This window comes from Galendromus occidentalis, unplaced genomic scaffold (genome assembly GCF_000255335.2).
Source record: "Galendromus occidentalis unplaced genomic scaffold, Mocc_1.1 scf7180000077468, whole genome shotgun sequence".
Classification (NCBI taxonomy): Eukaryota; Metazoa; Arthropoda; class Arachnida; order Mesostigmata; family Phytoseiidae; genus Galendromus; species Galendromus occidentalis.
In genome coordinates, this window is record NW_003805456.1 from 117,398 (window position 1) to 122,842 (window position 5,445).

A 5,445-nucleotide genomic window follows, 5' to 3' on the forward strand; every position below is an offset into this window, starting at 1 on the left:
ATGCGGAACTTAGCTAGCTGCTTGAGCTAAGTTTTTCCGAATCTGGGTTGCTCCGATGGCATTCGGAGAAACTTAGAGCCGTCAGGGGGATCAGCCCATTGGATGCCGTCCGTCCCCGACCTCCGGCATAGCTCAGGTCCCGTGATTGCGCGGAAAGCTTCAAAGCGCACTCCTGATCTCGCTCGACAGAGCATAGCTCGCAGGATGATCTCGCGGGGAAATCCGAGAAATCTGTTCGCGAATCAATGAGCAGGGATGCCGCAACGATGGCGAGACGCGATGGCATGACGCTCGTGCCCTTCGAAGGAGGAAAAGCCCTCGTGTGGGACGGAACGGTTGTCGACACTAGCCGATTACTATGTCGACGCCGGAAGCCTATCGTCGGGCTTTGCAAACGCCAGAGCGGAGACTCTCAAACTTCAGAAGTACAGCGAGGTCAGCGTCAATTACTTCGACGCGCCCCTGGCCTTCGAATCCCTCGGCGGACCGGGACCAGCCACGAGATCACTACTCACGGCGGTGGGACAACTCATGGAGGAGGCGACCGGTTGCAGGCGATCCCGCGATGGCCACCTACCAAGGATCACACCTAGAACTACAACTGTAGAGTAGGGTCGTGGTATTAGTATGACTTATAACACGAAGTGATGAGTGAAATAAATATAATGAAAGGACTCCGTTCCGATACACACGTTGGAGAAAATGAGCAGGAATGGAACCAGCTCCCCTGTAAGTGACCAAACGAAAACTCACCTCTGCTCTTCGATTCTCTTCATTCGCGACGTCACTAAGCATAGTCCATCGACATTGGTTTCATAGAAAGGCACACCATTCACACAGCTGTAGTACGGGCGGAGTCGTTCGGCTATATCCTGAATTGGTTTTGGTCCTCGATCTCCGGGTGGGTCAATTTTTTGTCGCAAGAAGTCCAGAACTTGCTCGTCAACGGATACCCAATTTTCTTCAAACTCGATCTGGCGCCGGGAATCATGTTCATAGATCTCGTCCAAGTGCTTTCTATGAATCTTCTTCCAGGTACCCATCAGAATCATACGGAAGTCTCGCTCTTCAAGAACACCGGAGAGGAAAGCGTCAAGTTCCCTCCACGAGAAATTCACTTCCATCTCGAAGGCGAACATCCTCACGCCAATAGCTCTGAGTCGTGCAGCTAATTGCCAAATTCCAATCTTGGAGGCCAAGATTTCAAGTGACTTCCCCTCCCCGGTCGCGATCCTGTAGTGGGCATCTCCTGATTTTTTGATGTCAAGTGAGCCGTCCGCCCTTACAGGTATCCTCTCGTCCTCGATTCTTTGAAGTACCACCGGCAGTTGCCTTACTAATGACACCGTCAGCTGGATCGGTGGCCACTCCCAGAGGAAGATGTGGCCGTACCACTCTTGCAACACGTTATCGATTTCTTCCAGCGTCATGTTGCTCACAACCTGACTCATGTTGACCGTGAACACCGTTCCTCGGCCACATTCCTCTCGTAGCTGGTCGTAGCTGAGACGGAGAAGACTTCCGTCCGGTCTCCGATAGTGAAAAGTCGGATTCTTTCTCTGGACATGTGGTTCCTGCCCCTTGTTGGCACCACCCCGGATGACGCCCTCGGAATGCGAACCCGCCGGCACATGAGAGCACCAGTAAACCGCTCCAACGAGCACAGCGTATCCAAGCAATTTGAGTCGCACGAAATCCGTCGGTCCCCGTCCGCGTAGTCTAAGTCGAGCGAGCTCGGCAATCAGTTTTAGGAGCACACTCAAGCAAAAGGCGCGAGATATCCAAAATTCGGATTCCATCTCCGGTGGCGCTTTCCGAGATACTTTCGTCGTCCCAAAAACACAGAAAGTGCTCCCGAGCCTATTGGCTTTTGTCCGTTTATCCTCGCCGACGACGATTCCGATCGACTGGGAACTGGGAACTCGCTACTTGCGACGAAAATCGCCATGTATCACCGTCACGAAATCCGCACGTGCGGAGTTCTCGAACCGGGGCAGGGAAGTAGTGAATGGTTAACTCTAATACGTGAATCAATCAAATGTTCTTGAAGGAATTTCCGATCTCCTGTGCTAGTCGACTCTCTCCTCCCCGAGGCGCCTCTTCCGCAAAGGAAGACTGTGCAGGCGAGGAACCTTCGATTTGGAGACGCTCCCCCCACCGTGTACGATGGAGACGCCGTCCGGCTGTCTTGTATCGACGTATCCTCCTACCATTCATTTTTGTATACCGAGCTAATCGGAGAAAACATTCGAGAAGGAAATCTCGCTGTCATCTTCTTGAAGATCTTCCTGTCGAATCCTGGATAGGTACATTACCCCGAAGTACCAGCAAGAGAATCGAGGCCGGCCGCCCATACTGGCGTACGATATTTGATCAATCAAAAAAACATTCTAAATGCGCACACAGAGGGCCCAACACTTGTTGCGAGAAAACTGAATTTTCTGCTCTCGGATATTTCCATCCCTAATCCCTACCCCTTTGCCTGTTCATTAGAGATAGCCCGTGTGTCTCCTCTATTCCGAAAGCTGTGCGTTCACCGGAGGCTGAGCTACTTCGCTTTGGAGCGTGCGGGCTGTTGCCCCGACTCCAAGGCCATAATAGAGTCGATGCTCTTCGATGAAGTTTTCTCCATTGTATGGATTGCGCCAGTCTGATTGGAGCTTTGAATGAGTGACTCCTCTCATTAGATCTCATGCGGCCGAAATCGAGGTTCTCGGAGGGGGAATCTCACACCGTTGACCAGGATCGAGATCGTGCGCTTGTGCCCCGAAAAGGATTCACCCGAGCATCCTAATTGTGCAGTTGACACGCCCCCTTGCCATCCTTCGAACGATGGGAGTTCCACGCCTTCTGAAGCGCGGCGACTGGAGGAAACCGAGGGACCGTCAGAATCAAAGTTCTCCGCTGATCTCACGATGCAGTGCCAGTGGTATCCCAGCATCGGGTACGTTATGGAACATCGAATCACCGTGACCGCCCAGACGTTTCAGAAATCCTAGCAGTTCCAGCGGGACAGGGTGGGAGATGAGAACCCCCAGCGAGGAACGAACGATTTAGGAGGAGCGAGGAACGAGTTATTCGAGAGTAGCGAGAATCGATGGCCCGCCGCTGGAATCCAAGGCTCGATTCAATCCTCAGGTCACTCTTAGAATCCGGATTTCCCGAGTATTCCGCGTACCGGTTGTGCCGCTCACGGTAATCAGTTGAAGCTCCAAGAGCTCCTCATCGAATACGATTTCGTTGTATCAGGAACAATGTGAGGTTCTCCGAGTGTGCCAATGCAACCTCAACTGAGCTCGCTGCGAAGTTTCTCCAGAAATCCGGAGAAAACCTGCTCTTGCTCCCTACTGGCGTGGCAAGGGTATGCTTACGCCTGGCAGGAAAAGAATCTATGTCCCGAGAGATTGACGCTTGATGAAGAAAAAAGTCTCCCATGACGTTTGCCGCATCCTTCCCCTGACAATATCGATCATGAAATCAGCGGAAGCGACGGCGAGACTACGGAGGAAATCTACTCTTCTACTAGGAAATCCGAAGATTCAACGTCAAGGGGTTTTGTCGGAGAGAGAATCGTGAACTCTCAGAGATCGACTCGATCAACTACTCGGGAGTCGCATTCGACAAACAACGATTCCGATGGCTTTCAGAAAATTATAGTATCTGGAGAATACCCAAGTTCTGAGACCGTCGATCTCAAACTTGATTCGATAATCGAAATCCAGACGTGAATCGGGGAGAGTTCGTTTGGATTGGCCATCAATGGACGATGGGGGCTCTTCGGATCACAGAGAATTTCCCCTTATCCCGATACCAAGACGCGACCGGGGAGCACCGGCACCGAGGCCTGTCAGAGAATCTGGCTATATCGGCGACGACGAGAGGACTGATTCCTATCAAGTCATGGCCATCCGTCCAAACGCGGCGGGCGACACGAGATACCCGCTTACTTTCGAGGCCCTCCGAAGAGCAGAACTTCCAGATTTCGATGGCGGCTCGCTGAACCGGAGGCGAGCTCCCAGCAGACGGAATGGGAGGAGGAACAGTAACAGATTCGCAACCAGGAGGAGAACGAGGAGGAGCAGAGATAGAAATAGGAGGAGGGGAAGAGGCAGAAATGTGAACGGCGCCCACAGAAGCCGGCGAAGGTCCAGTGGTAGAGGGAGAATAGCTCGTCGACGGGCAAGACGGGTGCGGAGTACGCCGGCGTGAGTTGCATCGATGATCATTATCTTTTCACCTGACGAGAAAAAGCCCCGTTCCTCCGCTATCGCACGCCTATGATCCTCGAATTTCGGTCCGCTCCACAGGCTGAGCATTGCTCTAGGCGGGAGCTCGAATGAAGCACTCGCGAGCGCCAACAGGCTCCAGGAGCAGGAAATTCAGCGATCAATGGAGCCAAATACAAATCACAGGAGAAGGAGACGGAAAAGGAGGCAGAGAAGGAGACAGAGCAGGAGGAGGAGGTGTCAAGGTGCGAGAAGTGGCTCGACAGGAGTCGGAAGCGACCAAGGACGAGTGAGGGCTAGACGAAGAAGCGTCAGGGAACGGAACAGAAGCCGCAGAAGGAGACGGAGACCGAGTCGAGCCCGTAGTGACGTTGAAAATCTTTTATAAGCAAAATTGTCTCTCGAAGAGACTCGAGCAATCGATTCGATATTGAGCTCTGATGTCTTCGAGCTCAACGGCCGACCTTGAGACCTTCTGCTCTTTCTGTCGAACCGAGAGCAGCGACGGCCGCAGACTCTCCTCTCAAGGGAGCTGAAAAATCCTCATTTACATTATTCCTTCCTAATTCGACCCTAGCTCATGGATTCGCGAGTTTGATCGCACCGAGTGGCTGCTCCAAAAATTATAGAGCCTCGAAGATGAGCCCACAAGAATATTTCCCGGCGGAGCGGCTCCGATGTGAATTGCGAGGCTCCTCGTCGTTTTGGGAGCCGAGCATACGTTTAAGGGTCCTGGAACCCGTTTTCCTTGGCTCTTCTCTTCATGCTTCGTGATGGCTCCTTGATCGGCGTCGGATCGTCGACTCTCAGCCACTGCGGGAAATTAGATGAATAGAGTCCTGATTCGGTGGAAGACGCTCGGTAGGACCAGAATTTGTCAGAACTCTGGAATCTCTCGCTGCAATCTGCCCGCGATTCTCGGCTGGAGTTTCGAGGATTTTCAGGAGAATCCGGGAGAGCTAAGGGATTCGCTTAATCAGCGTCCTCGAGAATGACTTATCCGTGTGAAGTCACCTGCAATGAGAAATCACATTCATCTTCCCTGAACGCGGATTCGCCGGAGCGAGAGAGGAAGAATGCCGAGCCGGCGTCAAAGGGCATCGTGCGGAAAGTCGAGACGCGGCGCGCTACGCGCTAATGAGGCATTTGGCTCCGCCCTGTTCGGCGACTACGACCCTATCATCAGCAGCTTGACCAGAATCTGATGAGTTTGCAAGCG